The 16,888-nt window shown below is 43.7% G+C and overlaps 1 non-coding gene across 1 annotated transcript; it reads right to left on the bottom strand.

Moving 5' to 3' along the window:
* Positions 1-373: 373 nt before the first annotated feature.
* TRNAV-CAC (transfer RNA valine (anticodon CAC)) lies at positions 374-446 on the bottom strand. Its single transcript has one exon. It is a non-coding gene; the product is annotated as a tRNA-Val (tRNA).
* Between the last annotated feature and the right edge of the window lie 16,442 nt (positions 447-16,888).

Genomic DNA, 16,888 nt, shown 5'->3' with positions numbered 1-16,888 from the left:
TTAAGGGCGGTCCGGAAGTACTGAATATGTGCGGAAATTCCGCAGGAAAGTCCGGAATTTTTTCCTTCATACCACGCGTGTTCTCCAATGAAGCCTGGAAAGTATGCAATCCCCTGCGCATTGATTCTTAGAGTAGTATTTGCCTGCAAGATCGCGATTGTGCAGTCAGTTAATCTTCAAGACCCCAATGAATTTTTTTTTTCCACGTCATTTTTGTCGCGATTCGAGAGATTTTAAAATTTTCGAATTTCGTCAAATGGAGGTACTGTATAAGTACTGAATTTTTCTGTTGAGGAGGGCACTGAATTTATTTTGGGTGTTCTGAAAAAGTACTGATTTTTGGCCGGCCTGTCTAAGTAATACAAGAAAAAATTGTTTCCGCCCGGGATCGAACCGGGGACCTTGCGCGTGTGAAGCGCACGTGATAACCACTACACTACGGAAACCTGTGTTCAACCGTGGCATTGATGTAATCACAAGAGTCTAATTGAACTGATGCTTCACGCCTCGCACTGACAATGAGATAGACCCAGAATTGAAGCGATTAGTTTTCAACCTCTAAATGTCCGGATGTATCGGATTATTCATATCTTAGGGAGCTATACAAAGATTAAACGTATTTTTCACTATTTGCGTGTTCAATAGTTTCTTTTGATTTAATATATGTTTGCATAGTTCCTTTTCCTATGACCCCTCCCCCTCTTTCCAAAAAGCCATTGGTATACCTTCACGCATATTCTCCCCAGGGTGTAAAGCATTTTCAAGGGAGTAAAATACTTTTGCATCTCTCGCTCTAAGCCTGAATTTTGTTGCCTGCGGTCAACCGCAAGTTGCGGAACTTATCCAGAACCCTTAAGTCGGGGAAATTATATTCTAAACTCAAGTTGTCCGCAAGTTGAGCTTTTTTTACAGCAGGTTCGAGCCATTCTCAATTTCTCAGCGGTGCGAACCATTAATCATTGATTGAAAAACAAAGTGAACATCCTTGCTTTTACTGGCGACAGCGAACCTGTCAAAAAAATTCAGAAACAACCCCACTGGACCCCCAATTTAAAGGGGAAAATAGGTTGAATTCGCGAGGACTTTGAACATTGAGAACAGGTTGGGGGAGCTCCTCACTTTTCGAGTCGAGAACACCTCGCGCCCCGCATTCCTCCCCCCTTTCCCCTCCTCTACACTCGCATCTCCTGGATATGTGCTCCTCTATTCTCGGTGTCATAACGGAATGGTAATTTCGGTTCGGCGCAGCAGCCGTAAACTTTCGTTAAAAGTGAAAAGTCGCCAGGGTTAATGAATTAATTTATTGTTAATTGGTTTTTCTACGAGCGACCCCCCGGCATGGGGTCCGGAGGGGAAAGGGGAGGGTGTCGTACACGCCTGGAAACGTAACGCAATTAAAGACGGTGCAATTACGTTTCAGGGTTTCATCCGACGCAGCGATGGGGGGGGGGGGGGTTGATGTCACCGTCAAAAAGCTAATAAAGCCCTTCCGCGAAGCTCACAATGCTAATTTTCCTTGGGACGAGTCCGTTATCTCCCCCTCCCCCTTTCCTGCCCCCCTCCTAATTACGGTATGTGAGTAGGTTTTAACTCAAATTACTTTTTTTCCCTCAAAGTTTAAGCTTTTCGCAGCTGAGTGTTGGAGGTGTGAGAAACGGTAAAATGATTAGCGTTCCAGCCTATTGAACATTAATTACCATGGTTGATCTCATGAATGTCCAGTGTTATGTATTTTTGGACGAAAGGATCGTTAATGTTAAATCAGCATTGACTGGGGACTACTGTTGTTTATATCGCCTCATCAGGAACTCGTGTATTTTCCTTCATGTGTTTCGTGCTCTTGGAAGAGTTATTGATACACCGATTTTATTCATTTTTTCCCAGTATTTACTTATCATTATTTTTGTTTTTGTTTGTTGTAGGTAAGTTGGAACAAGTTTATCCCACGCAACAAATTTATCCCACGCATGCGCAAATTTGGTGAGTTTTGTTCAATTTTCAAAGTTACTTATATTGTATTTGCGGAATATCGGACCAAATGTTAATGTTAGGTCCATCACTCAATCTACGACGGAAAAGTCTAGTATAGGTTCTTATTGTAAGTATCCTGTTAACTTTTTTGGGAGATTCCTTGATAGTATGCTACATTGCCCCCGCAACATTCTCTTAAGCCGTCCGTCCCCATGTATGTCTACAAGTATGGCATTGCAGAATGTAGCTTGAGTCTAAAGTTTTATTTTGAAGTCCCCTCTAACGAAACATTCTCACGTAGCTACGTTAATGACATGACGACCAAATCGCCAACGCATTGCCGAAATGAAACGATTGGACCGTCTTAACTGGTAACATTTCAAAACATGATTTTTTCAAGGATTTTTTAGGTGTATTATCTGACGGTTTCTGTGAGTCTTTATCGGATTCTATATAAATTGGTTGAGACTAGGATCAGCGCAGGGTGTCTACAAGTCCAGAAAGTCCGGGAATATTACTGATTTTTTAAGGACGGTCCAGCAGTACTTAAGAGGTGCGGGAATTCCGCAGAAAGGTCCAGAATGTTTTTTCATTTTTGTCGTAATTTGAGTGAGAAATTTAAATTTTTCGAATTTCGTCAATCGGAGGTACTGACAAAGTACTGAATTTTTCTGTTGAGGAGGTACTGAATGTCTTGGGAATGTACCGAAAAAGTACTGATTTCTGGTCAGCGTGTTTTCGTAGACACCCTGCTTGTTTTGGTGATAATCCCTTGAGGTTGTTTCCCTTTTTTTTACTGGAAACAGAAGAGCTGCTGCAGGCCTTTCTCTGGCGGGAAGGAGGGACTGGACATTCGATCATTCTTCACCCTCTCTCCTTTCTCCTTCCCCTTCACACCGTCTGGGATTGAGAGAACCAACAGGTACCCCGGTACCCTAAAAAAACACATTTAACCTCTACGTCACCTAAATGACGTTAGAGTCTCGTAACTCACTTGGCCCAAATTCGAAACAGGCGTCTAACTCAGTCGGAGGGCTCCGCCCCGTTGCCAGTTTTTTCCGGAGAAATGTTGTAATATTTCTTTTAGGGGTTTAAGGAAGGGGCGTTACTTGCCTTCCCGCTTCTGGCTTTTTTTTAGTAAAATGTATCAAACGCGTCTCTCCAGGCGTTTTTTTTCTTTCTCTTTTTTTTAAAGTAAAGAAAGAAAGAATTACTAAATGCCTACACAATGAGAACAGGGTGTCTGCAAGTCCAGAATTTTCGGAAAGTTTGGAAACAGTACTGATTTTTTAAGGACGGTCCGGAAGTACTGGAAAAGTGCGGGAATTCCGCTAGAAGGTCCAGAATTTTTTATTTTTGTCGCAATTTGAGAGAGAAATTCAAATTTTTGAAATTTTTCGAATTTCGTCAATTGGAGGTACTGAGAAAGTACTCAAAGTACTGAAATTCTCTTGTGAGGAGGTACTGAATTTCTTGGGAATTGACTGGAAAAGTACTGCAAAAGTACTGATTTTTGGCTAGCCTGTTCTAGTAGACACCCTGGAGAGGCCTTTGCACCCCTGCCCGGATCATATGCCCCCGACTTGAATAGAAATGACTCCAGTTCGAGTCCTTTTTTGATCCAGCTCCCACACTAGAGATAGTCGAGCGAAATATTTTTTAGCGTGCACCCCAGCCGAAAGTGACATCTAGGACGGCAACAGCGTGGGGTGGATTTATTGGCGCGCAGCAGATCCACCACTCCACCAGCCCCGAGCCTCGCAACCTCCCAGCCAGCAGCCAGACTCATCGGGCTCCGAAACGAAAGGTCCCAGCGGTTGGTCTCAATTAAAACGCCAGTCTCCTCGTTGTTGCTTCCCTTCCGCTCGGACGAAAAACATCTCGTTAACAGTTTTGACTTATCGCCCCCCGCACCCCCCCCCCCCCCCCCCCGCCCGCACAGCCTTCGGACGCGGAGGAGGACTCATTAATTTGTGATACTGCATTTAAATACCGGGCAGGTTTTCGTGTGAATCCGAGGTATTAGTAGTCGAGGGTGCATATCATTGTGTCCAGTCCCCGGTCGGGGGGGGGGGGGGGCACCACCACCCCTCGCCCCCCCTCCGCTTGCGGGTTGCGTGCCCGCGCGCCCGTTGCGAGGATGTTAGCTTGTTTACAATGCGCATCATTAGCACTCGTTGATGTTGATCCGGGCCCGATGAATGGACGTGTGACGTCACGAGTCACGGGGTCCGGGATTATGCTGCCCGTACTACGGAGAAACGCCGATCGAGCTTTCACGTGTTGCCGAATCATCCGCGATGAAATGCTTTTTCTTGAAGGAAAGTTGTGGGTATTTTTCATCGAAAATTTTACAAACTTCGGAACAAATTACGAATTAAATTCTCTGAAAAATTCCACGAGAACTGTTCATAAGTTCGCCTAAAACCTCGCAGTTTATCCAATAAAATTTGGCAACGTCCGAAGACTCATATGGTTCTCTATATGTGCGGCACTTTATGGGCTATATTTGCTGTAGATCACCGTAGGACGTTCGCACGCATGTGCTAGTCACACAAGCCATATGTGCAAAACTGGACTGTACACTCTGCAATTTGGAACTACAATTTGGCTCAGGTTAGAATAAACATATATACCATTATTTTCTCTCTGCTCATTGGTGTTTTTACGGATAAGGCAGAATTGTAGTTCCTAATCGCGGAATGTGGTCCAATTCTTCTAGGCCTCCGCTTCTTTCTAAAGAGGCTTCAGCAATTTTCTGCAAGGCGTTTGGCTCACAAACAAAAGACCAACACCAAGTGTAGATCAAAATGTTTAGTGTATTTCTACGACGCAGTCGGTTTTTGCGAAGAGGTTGACTTAATGCGATCATTAAATGTTGCCACACTCCTTTGAACGCCCTGTATTTTTATAATTTTTCAGAATCTGTATGAAGATTCCGGAATCGCTATTGAGGCTACTGCTGTCTATTGTAAATCCGAAACAAATCTAGTCAACAGAACCCAAATGTTAGAACGGCGCATTTGAACGCCTTCCCTTGCAGCATGCGTAACCATTAAGTCTTCTAAAATTGCTATCCTACACGAAAGTGGAGGTACCTATGAGTGAAGCCATCGAATACTGCAGTCCCGCTCCATTACCGTCAAAAGTTCCGGGATTCCTCTTAGATTTCTTCCAAAGTTCCATGTAAGTGCCGGAAAATGCAAAAAATTCGGAACATTTCGGGAATTTCATAAGTTCTGGAATTCAAATCTAGTCCCGGGACTCCTAGATTTTTTCAAAAGTTTCGAGAAAATTCCGGGAAATGCCAAAGATCCGGAACATTTCGGGAATTTCATAAGTTCCGGGGAAAAAAAGGAAAATCTCTAAAGTTCTGAAATTCGAAACTAGTTCGGAGACTCCTAGATTTTTTCAAGAGTTCCGAGAAAGTTCCGGGAAATGCAAAAGATCCGGAACATTTCGGGACTTTTATAAGTTCCCGGGAAATATAGAAAATTCTCAAAAGTTCCGGAATTCGGAACTAGTTCCGGGAAATGAGAGCACTGGATAGCCGGCAGTGACTAAGAAGAGAATACTACGGTTCACAAAAGATAGGAACCGCGGCTGTTTCATAAGCTCAACCCGTGTTGTGCCTTTCATATCGTCGAAGCTCTTGAACCTGACGAAACGCACCGGCTGCAAGCTCTCAAACAGCCCGCGCTTGAGCTTGACGAATTATTTATTGCCGTTGAAGAACTGAGCTCGGCTTCACTCTCGTTCATCATTCATAAACCACCCGGCAGCCCCCGCTTCACCGTTGTGGGCCTTGGTGGTGAAAAAACGCAGCTCGCGGTGCTGAACAATGCAAAGCAGGCGAATTCTTTCGTCCATCGTTCAACGTCTCCACCTCAACGATGAGCGTCGAGCTCGCCTCTACCGCACGCTCGCGGTGGACTTCAAACGGAACGATTAACCTCTTAAATTTTGTCATGTAGGATAACTGAATATCGAGGAAATGGAGGATGAGGAAATATGAAATTTGAAGTACTCTGGAGGCATCAGGTCAACTGTTGGTTACCCGATGAGAACCGTTGAGAGTGTGACGATCGTTCTTGAAAATTTGCTGACATCACGCTAATTACCCGATGACTGTCAATGCGGGTCATCGGCCAACGCAATCGCCCAGCACCTTGGAGGGCCGCTGAGCGTTGAGATAACCTCTATGTCTCAACTAAAGTAAACATATGGTTGCCTGAGACCTAAGACAGGTTGGTAGGGACGGGGGGGGGGGGGGGGGACGTGACTAAAAGCGAGGAAGGAGGGAAAAAATAACTATTCAGAAAACGAATAAAGAAGGCGGATTTGGTCAAGTTTTTGATCTAAGGATTGATTATGGAAATTCCACCAGAAGATAGGGAATAGTCAGGAAATTTTACTATCAAGACTGGGATTTTGAAAACTCTTGAAATTTATTAGCGCTATCCAACTGAGTCTCAAACTTGTTCAGGACTCAATATTCCAAGTTTTACTCTGAATCGTAGATATTAGCGGAATACGCTTCAGCAAAGGTTTGAAATTTCTGCCCATTGCATGATGGGCGATAGATTGCGGGCTGAAAATCTTCATGTTGTGCCTGTCCTTCGCAGTGAAAATAACGCAATAAAGTGCTTACTTTCAGTTCCACACGTGGAATTCGTAGATGTGAAAAGTCAGGGAATGTCGATCATTTTTCAGGGAAACTTTCAGTATCAGAGACTCATTTACTCCCGAGTCACTAGGCACCCCGGATGAGTTTCATCCGGGATCTGACAATGCCGCGAGCAATCTGAACGGGGGATCTGCGTCTAAAAGAAAACAGCCATAAAATTGCCGCTCGGATTGCAATTAACTTTAAGGGTAAAGTATCGGGGAGGGGGAGGGGGAGGAGCGGAACGACAGCGAAAAAAGCTCTTAATAGAATTTTAAATATCGGTGGAGCGGGTGGGCGGGGGAGGGGTCGTAAAACGGCCCCAGCGATGAGAGCGGCAAATTGGCCGGGGCGAGATGAAAAGCGACCCCGCGGCCGCCGAGCGCGTTTTACGCCGTGTGAAAAATCGCCAAGATCTGAAAGCGAAACGGGCGGCGCTTTGACCCCGGCGTCAACGTCAGCGGGGGCGGGCCGGGCGGGGTCGGGAGGGAGGGGTCCAGGCGGAAGGAAGTTTCGCGAAGGGATACGAAAATACTCGCGGCCCGGGGCTAGTTGCGTGCCATTCGATTGCCAAGGGCAACGGGTTGGTCTGCCGTGTACTGAAGAGAACAGTTAAGGCCAAATTTTCGGGAGCTAGTTTCTTTCAAGAATATGGCCCGTCTAACTTAATCATGGTGTCCAGAACCACACTGGAAAAAAAGCACATTGAGTCTAGAGTCCAGACTCTTTAAAAACATCGACAAGAAAAAATACTCTTGATTTCAGTCAGATTTAAGCTTAAATCAAGAACCAAGCCTCCTAATTTGGGCGGCAAATTCCCTTTTGATTTGAGCTCAAATCTGATTGAATCATGAGTCCTTTTTCTTGTCAATGTTTTCAAGAGTCTGGACTCTAGATCCAATGTGTTTTTTTCCAGTGCAAGGAAACCCGCGAAATACCGGGGCTCAATGTGTTTCTGTAAACACTGCATTTGTTTACCGGAAAAGCAGTTGTCGAAAAGCTCTCGTGAAGTAGCAGGAAAAGAGCCAACCAAAAGACCGGAATTTCCAGAAAATTCGGAAATAGTACTGATTTTTCAAGAGCAGTCCGGAAGTACTGAAAAAGTGCGGAAATTCCGCAAGAAGGCCCGAATTTCTTACATTTTTTCATTTTTGTCGCAATTTGAGCGAGAAATTTAAATTTTTGAAATATTTTGAGTTTCGTCAATTGGAGATACTGAAAAAGTACCAAATATCTATGTTGAGGAGGTACTGAATTTCTTTGGAATATACTGAAAAAGTATTGTAAAGTACTGATTTTTGGCCCGCCTGTTTTAGTAGACACCCTGTTCTGTAAATGCAGCATTTTTTTACCGGAAAAACAGTTTTGGGACCGTTCTTGTGATGTAGCGGGAAAAGAGCGCACATTGCCTCCACCACGAAGTAGTGGATGAAAGGATGTTAATAAATGGAGCCTTCCCTTGCGGAGAACGAGGAAGTTATAATTAAAAACGTATCGGGTCCCGTTGTTCTGCTCTGAAGTCCTTAACTTTTTATCAACTGCTCAAAAAACAACATAAAATGTTAAAGGGCCTTGAAAAAAAACCATTTTTAGAGTTCGTAAAAAAAATCACTTAGCGCTCCTATATCCTGAACGTGCTGCATTTTTTAGGGGAATCGCCCCATTTTTCACACAAAACCACAATCTGCAGCTGTTCGGAACGACGACGTGAATGGAGGATTCGTCTGCCGTGCTTAGCAAAAACGCCGTATGAACATCCGGCTGTTGCCAAATTTCCGCTGAAACAACCACATTTTTGGTAAATACATTTTCTTGAAATTTACAGATACTGTAGCTGGAAATGCGGATAAAATTGTCTGAAAAATTAGAAGAAAAATACTTTCAAGTTTCCCTATAAATTCGTATTTTTTTATAGGAATTTTGGCAATGCCCAAAGGCTCTCCGGCGTTTTTCCTTAGGACGGCAGTAGTCCCTCTGAAGTTCTGAACTCAGACATTCCTATATTTCTGAATCAGCTGCCAAAAATTGTCTTCTATCTCGGCTATTTTTATGATTAGGGAAAGTAATGCAAAATGTATTTTTCGCTCATTGAGTCCATTTAGTGAATGACATTTCTTCGTTTAAAAGTACAGTTCGTTCTATGTGATGAATTAACGTAATAAAGTCACGCAGAATTTGTGCATGAGGTTAGGTTTGTTGGTTATGAACCAATGACGCAGCCACTAAATGAGAATAGACTGATTTAGTGGCCACGGCTTTCGATATAATATCGAACCCTTAGTTCATATGTAAACGGCACAGAACCTCACTGGAAAAAAAACACATCGGATCTTGAGTCCAGACTCTTGAAAACATAGACAAGAAACGATCAAGTCCCTTTATACTGAGAATCAAGACAATGTGAATCCACTTCTGATTGGTTCCCGTATTTTAGGCCTCCGCAGTGTCACAGACGGGAATAAAGATTTCATTTTCACCGATTGCAAAGATTATAATCTGATATGGACCAGGGGATTACGGGTTCGGCAAGGAACAAACGGAATGAGAGAAGGAACGGAGAAAGGAATTTGAGAATGGGCCGATCAAAGATTACGAAAAACTTTCAATTTGTGTAATCTTTATTCCCGTTTGTGACTCCATGAGGGGGGGGGGGGGGGAGGGTTGTCATGACTCTCAGTATAAAGGGACTTTAGTGTAATCCAATGACGTAGCGACTAAATGAGTATCGATACTAAAACGAGAGGATATCCGAACGGCAACGCCGAAGCGCGTCGGAGGGACCGCGCGGGGATGCGGGGAATCACCTGAGCGGGAGACAACTCCATCGGAAGGCAGGAAGTGTCGAAGGAGAGGAGCCAGGGCCGCCCCGAAAGGGAAAAAAATAATTACCCGACAAGATTTTTCACTCAACAAACAAAGCGGCGGGGCAAAAACGAAAAAAGGCACAAGGGGAGGGAAAATAAATCAAGAGTGATAAATGACGGAAGGCGCACCGCGCCGAGGTGCCCCAGCTTTTGAGCTTAAGACGTTGCCGGCTCAGGTCAAAGTTGAGCCCTGAACTTCGGGTGAGTTGTCAATTTTGATTTTGCGGGGAGAGTGCTCCGGCGCACGGTGGATCGAGTCAATTTGAGAGGTCGGACATGAAATTTTTCACAAAAACTACGAATTTTTATGGTTATTTCGTCACATTTTCAAGTTCAATGGGTGCTCTGGAAGGAAATCATAAGAGGAAGCCTATGGAATCACTGTTAGAACCTTAAAGTTTTGTATAAACGGAGTTATAAGCGTCTAAAGTTTCCAAATTTTGTCCGACCCCTCCTATTGACTCGATCCACTGTGCGGCGCACGGTGGAACTAGATTACCTTTGTAGACAGAATATGGCCATTCGTATATTTTAACTACAGGAAAACTGTGCCGCTTTTTGATTGGTCAACGAGTTTATAGGCTTCATGATGCTCTTACGGCCGTAAATAAACAAACAAGATGGCGACCCGCCGTAACATTGATAAGAAGGAAAAATTTGACAAAAATCTCAATTATACGGCAGTGACAATTTAAACTCTACGAGTAACACATGAACACACTGTTAAATCGCCTTTCGCCTTTATCACAGGAGGATGTAAGATGTGCATAACCTCAAATTTGCTTGCTGATAACAGCCATTTTGTTTGTTTGTTTATTTACGGCCGTAAGAACATCGTGTCAGCCTATTTTCTCGCGACCAATGAAAAACTGGCACAGAAATGGCCATACTCTGTCTATAGAGGTACTCTAGGGAAGAGCATATAAACTTTTCACTTACGTTGCCCTCGAAGCTTCACTCTTGATCGATTCATCGTTTGTCGTCGAACGATTAATTTCACCTAGTCGACACCTTCAAGTCCTTCGATTTGATTTCGATGCGATTTATCGAACTCGAAGGAGTGCACCAACGGAAAATGTAATTTTGACGATTGAAATATACCTTTGTGCTGTTTTGAAGCATGTCGCTCCCCTCCTCCTCATTTGGGAAACTTTCAAATCGGGAAACGAACAACAGATACCGCGGAAACCACAGCTGCTGTCGTAGATTTTGAAGTTTTTCTTGATTTTGAAGAGGGTGCGGTACGTGCGCACGCCGTAAAGCTAAATTTAAGGAGAGTATTTCGAGTACGTCGATGGAGAAGACACAGTTTCAAGACATCTCTCCATCCTCGAAGTGTGACGGTGGCATTCCTGCGGATCGTTTTAATTTCCGGGGTGAGAAAATGACGATTTAATTTGTCATAGCTTAACTCTCAGTTTCAGGGAATGTTCCGTAATGTTCACGAAGGAGGGATCGAATCCTCGAATTCGGCATCACGTAGACCTCCCTCTTTTGATTTGGACTGCAGTTTGCCGTAAGGAGCTACACAGCTACAGTAATTTCTGTCTCATCCTTAAAAGCATCTATCTATGTATAGAAACCAATAGCACATGTATCGTTTCTAAAATGAGTCGGAAATAGTAGTTCCCTATTGCAAGTTGTAGTCTTTTGCACGGAGCTACTGGAATTTCTGGCCTATCCTTGAAAGCACCTATCTATATAGGAAAACTATTGGCAGATATATCGTTTCTACAATAAGTCGGAAAAAGTCGTTCCTTGTCGCAAAATACAGCCTTTTGCATGCACTGCGCGTGTAAAACTGAGGAATTATGTCAGGATAAATGGTAATTCACTATTGAAAATCGAGGAGTGAAATTCAGTGCCGGAGTCTATAAAGCGCTAAAAATCCCGACTGATATGAATGCGAAGTGAAATGAGCACCATAGAAGCATACGACCTTTCGCAAAAAGAGTAGATTCCGCTCCGTAAAAGAGTAAGTCATCGCGTAAGATGAATGAATTCCGTTCCGTATGCTTATCACTCGGGGTTTTTGGGAGCCATACAGAGACTCTGCAGGGTGTCTATAAGTCCGGAATTTTCGGAAAGTCCGGAAATAGCACTGATTTTTTAAGGGCGGTCCGGAAGTACTGAAAAAGTGCGGAAATTCTGCAAAAAGGTCCGGAATTATTTAAATTTATTGTCATTTTTGTCGCAATTTCACATATTTGAAAGTTTTCGAATTTCATCAAATGGAGGCTTTGAGAAAGTACGGACTTCTTCTGTTGGGTGAGGTACTGAATTTCTTGAGAATGTACTGAAAAAGTACTGTAAAAGTATTGTAAAAGTACTTATTTTTGACTAACCTGTTTTAGTAGACACTCTGCTCTGGCACAGAATTTCAATCCAAAATTTTTAACGGCGTAGTATTTAAGCCACATTTTTCGTGTTCTTTTTCTCGAAGTTTCCAAATTTTTAAATCGTAGACTTTTACTTAGTCGACGTACGTTCCGGAACGGAGGCCGCCGTAGGCGTGGGTGAGCATGCTTCGGGTTGTCGTGAGTGGATTAAAGTGGCACATTTTTGAGTGGTACACAGAGTAGTTGCACACTTGACGACCACCGGTTCTGCTGGCAGCCAGGTCGCCCAGGATATGGCACAGAACACAGAACACGCCGCGACACCCGACGCGTGTTGGTGAATTTAAAAGCATTCCATTAGCCGGCCAAGCTCCACTCACGCTCTTGCCTCACCTCAACCCTCCCCTCCCCCAGGGCCCAATTGCCGGACTTATTCTTCACAAAATCTGAATCAATTGAATACACGATCCTAAAAGAATCCTTACAAACGGGTTAGTGGGCCCTTGAGGACACTAAAATTTCAGATTGAAAAAGAAGGTTTCAAGATCAACCAAACTTGAAAATAAAATTTTCTATTATGCAACTGATTCTTCATTTTCCTCCTTAGTCTAAAATAACCGCTTGTTTCAACTAGCACCCCCTATGTCTTCTTTGTCTAACGCTTTGTCTATCAATTTCAATCATACCTGCATTGGGAAACCGGAGGAGCCCGAAACCTAAAATTATAAAAAAAAAAAAATTTAAAAAATGCAGGAAGTTACGAAACCGGGAAAGGGAAAAGGGAAAGGAGTACCCGACCACCGCTAAATACGCAGTTTTTTCATTTAATTTTCATTTCTCACTTTCGTCTTATTTTTTCTTTCGTCATTCAATAGATTTAGTGACTTCCTTCCCCATGAACCCCCCCCCCCCCCATTGTTCCCCAAGTGAATCGAAAGTTCTATCAATTAACAAGAAAACTAGTCTCGATATCCCTCCGATCGGCATTTGATGTAGGTATGAAAAGGCAAAGTTGAGGGGCTTTATTACTCATGTTATTACTATTAACCCCCTGCATTATCATTTTCATTTTCACCGCATTTATGCCCCACTCCTCCTATTGACCGGTTCGTGCCGGTTCGCTCGGTTGCCAAATTCCTCGCCCGCGCAACCGTGGAATGTGGGTTAATGGATCTCCTTTTCCGCCCGGATTAAGCTTCTGTGCGTAAGTGGAGGTTACCGAGGCTGCAGTGCACCGAAGATGCAGACAGATGCATAGCACGGGAACCCGGATTAGCGATCAATCAAAGCACCATTAAGCAGTAGCTTTTAAAACCGCGCGCGGCGGGTTTCCTTCCTTTTTTGCCAAGTTTCTGTCCGGTAAGGAGGCTAAAAGCGTCCAACTCACAATATGTCGAATTATTGATTCATGATTCAAGATTGCACTTGTCGATTATTACCTCGCCGTCCGAAGTCTAGATCAATCGTTTGTCTCCTGCATTTGATTGATTTGAGGCGCTAGATGTCAAATTTGTTCTACTTCTTAAAGTCCTGCAAAAGCGTTTGCTCATGCCAATAAAACTCTTAATCAATATTCCACCCTTTTCCATAACCCGCTGGTCCAAAAAATACGCCCTACTCTGAAACAAATTAAAATCTGAAAGGTCCAATGTATTTGTCCCTTTAATAGTCGATTTTTGCCAAGTGCCCAGATAAATGGTATTTTAGGTTGCCATACTCCATTTTTCTGATTTTTGGACCAAAAAGTAATCTCATATGTTTGTACCGAGTTGATCTGAAATGTGCGATAATTTCATTGTATTGTATTTTCCAGAATTTTTTAGGTCTGATTGAAAATTAATCTCGAACTTGCTTGATTTTCTATAGGAACAGATTATTCCAAAGGTGTAACGCAGAAAAAAAGTAGTTTTAATTGATGCCTTTTTTCAATATTTCCGTTGTCTAAGCACGGAGCACGATCATCGTTTTTTTATTTCTTATTTTTTAACGGTAGTGTAGTTTCCTCAAAATTGATAGTTGCAATTTCGGCGAGCGAGTTCTTTCACCTCAACTTTGCTCTTCATCTTCGGGGAACTGAAAAACGTGCTCGTATAGAAAACAGCTCAGCGCTTCTCAAATACGAACGTATTGGAGCTTTCCCGCCAGTTCGATCTCGCATGCTTCCCTTCTTGCTTGGACGAAGCCAACGACCTGAGGAGTTAGAACTTGGAGCGCGATCGCGTAGTGGGTTCGAAGCAACAAGAGTGAGAAAGCGCGGGACAAAGGATGAGCAGAATCGGATGGCGTCTTGGATCTCACATAAAAAAGCCATTAGACTGACCCGGCACCCGGCTGTAATTAGCATCGCTGGCAATCTGAGATCAAGGCGCTCTGCTCGGCTGGAATCGCCGAAGCGTCCCCATCTCCCGAGTCCAGCCAGGGATTCTCCACCTCCTATGTTGCAGGGTCGTTCGTCAATTTCTTCGGAGAAAGGTCCATGCAGAGTAGAGTTTAAAGGCCCGAAGGGCAGCCCACCTATGAATTCAAATTGAATTATCCGCAGTGATTTTAATTCAATTTCTCAGAGGATTTGCGGAGGATTTAACACAAGTAATATACGAAAAAAACCTCCCTATGGGAATTCAAAGCTAAAACCTACCGATATTTAAGCATCCTAACAATTTCTCAGAGGATATTACATACTGCTGGCTTTCCAAGCAATACATGAAAGGAGTTCAAAGCTAGAACCTACCGATATTTATGTATTTTATAACAATTTCTCAGAGGATAGCACATACTACTGCGGATTGCCAAGCAATAAATGCAAAAATCTCCCCTAGGGAATTCGAAGCTATACTTACAGACATTAAGGTATCCTGACAATTTCTCAGAGGTTAGAATATACTGATGGCTTGCCAAGCAGTAAATGAAAGAAACCTCCCTGTGGGAGTTCGAATCTAGCGAACCTATCGATATTTAACCATCCTAACTACATTAAGATGATTCCTGACGAATATCGACAACTTTACAACACAAACTGATAACGGTAGACGCATGAGTCGTATCGACAGTAAGTTGGAATTTTTTAGCCAACGTGCGTTCAAAATCAGCATAAAGCTGAAAATCCCAATATTGAAGGAAAAAGCTCTTATGAGCACAATTTTCCCTCAAAGAGAAACGCTGTTTGGTGCCGCACCAAACAGCGTATCTCTGTAGGGAAAAATTTTGCTCATTTGAGCTTTTGCCCTCTGTATTGAGATTGTCAGCATTATGCTGATTTTTAACGCACGTTGGCTAAAAAATTCCAACTCACTGTCGATACGACTCATGCGTCTACCGTTATCAGTTTGTGTTGTAAAGTTGTCGATATTCGTCAGGAATCATCTTAATGTAGTTATGATGTTCAAATATCGATAGGTTCGCTAGATTCGAACTCCCAAAGGGAGGTTTTTACGTATGCTGCTTAGCAAGCCATCAGTATGTGCTAACCTCTGAGAAATTGTTAGGATACTTTAATGTCTGTAAGTTTCAATCATCTTAATGTAGTTAGTATGGTACAAAACTTGGTTTTCGACTTGCTGCTCTTTGCCTCAACACGACACGACGAGTGGCCTCGGCTCCCGTTGAAGGCGAGCTTGGCAACCCGGGGCAAATGGCTGGCGGGCACTTGAGATGCTGCGGCAGGACCCGGGCCTCGCGGCGGGGTGCCACCCCATCTCCATCCCTCAAGACCTTCCGCTGGCTTTTAAGGTTTCGATGAGACGTTAGTGCGCTGCTCTCGAGATTTACCGGGCACATTAATCGCTCGTGAGCCGACCCCCCGAGCCACCTGAAAACCTCTCGAAAATGTTAGTTTTACGCAGCCAGGCACAAAGCGCCGGCAATGCTGAGCCGTGCTCCTCGTTTGTCCGATGATTAACCGATATCAAACCTGCGAGTGGCGCAAACGAGCCGATTATTCCGGCTTTCGGGGCTCGTTTCACGGTTTTTGGGCATACGCATTGTTCTCGGCTATCTTGATCCTCCCGCCGCGCTAGGGTTCCGCCTGCCTGCATCCAATGCGAGTTCGATTCCGTGTTAAGTACTTCGCAACGAGGTGGGGAAGTGGGTATAAGAGGCTGTTCTTACAAGGGTGGCACACAGCTACCGCTTTTCCCTCCCCGGTAAACAAACACCTTGGATGCTCAGTTATGACGTCATGCTAAGCAAGATCAACCAAGGTTTTTTTTTTCTTTCTTTCTTTTTTTCTGCTGGTTTAATGGCTTCGTGTCTCGCACCTTCGGCCAACTTTAGACAATGTTTAGTGTCCGTAGACATCGTGGGATCTCCATGCTCCAGGCTTTTCCAATTTTCAGGGATTAGGGTCGAGGAGAATCTGTTTCAGCAGATCTACTCGTCAATTCCGTGAAAATTAGACGCCACCACCGGGATTCGAACCCAGGACCTATTGACTTAGAGTCAGACGCGCTGACCACTAGGCCAACCTGGCTGGCTCAATCATGGTTAATAGGTACATTTTTGAAAGGAGAGGGATGCGATTTATTTAGGGCACTTGGGCTGTTTGAGCTGTTCCTAAGCCTCCATGATGCATTTGTCGCAGATAAGTCGTAAAATCGGGATTTTTGGCAAGTGCCTGGGCAAGTGGTCAACCATCGAAGACCCACGAAGTTTTGCGTGCTATTTGAAAAGGGAAAAATTGACTATTATACGTATTAAAAATCGTCCACAACATTTATTTTTGCGTTGCATTTTTGAGTAAGCTGTTCAGATGAAAACCAAAGTGAATTTGAGATAATTTTTGCATCATACCTGGAAAATTCTTGGCACTATCATGAAATAATGGCACATTTGAAAGCAGACCTGTATAGACATATCTGGTTACTGATGAAATCTCCGCACTTACAATCTACTTATTCATGGTGATGGGGGTGAGGTTTCAATTAAGATCGTAGGTCGAAGCTACTTTTCGCCTAATGCTGGGATGAGCACTTTGATAGGTGACTTTTTGCGAATTTGATTAGGTTTGACAAACCGCCCTCTTTGGTCACCACTCATCATTAGGGCGAACT

This window comes from Bemisia tabaci, chromosome 2 (assembly GCF_918797505.1).
Source record: "Bemisia tabaci chromosome 2, PGI_BMITA_v3".
In the NCBI taxonomy this organism is placed as follows: domain Eukaryota; kingdom Metazoa; phylum Arthropoda; class Insecta; order Hemiptera; family Aleyrodidae; genus Bemisia; species Bemisia tabaci.
Note: the sequence above shows the minus strand (reverse complement) of the source record. Positions and strands in the feature narration are given on the sequence as shown.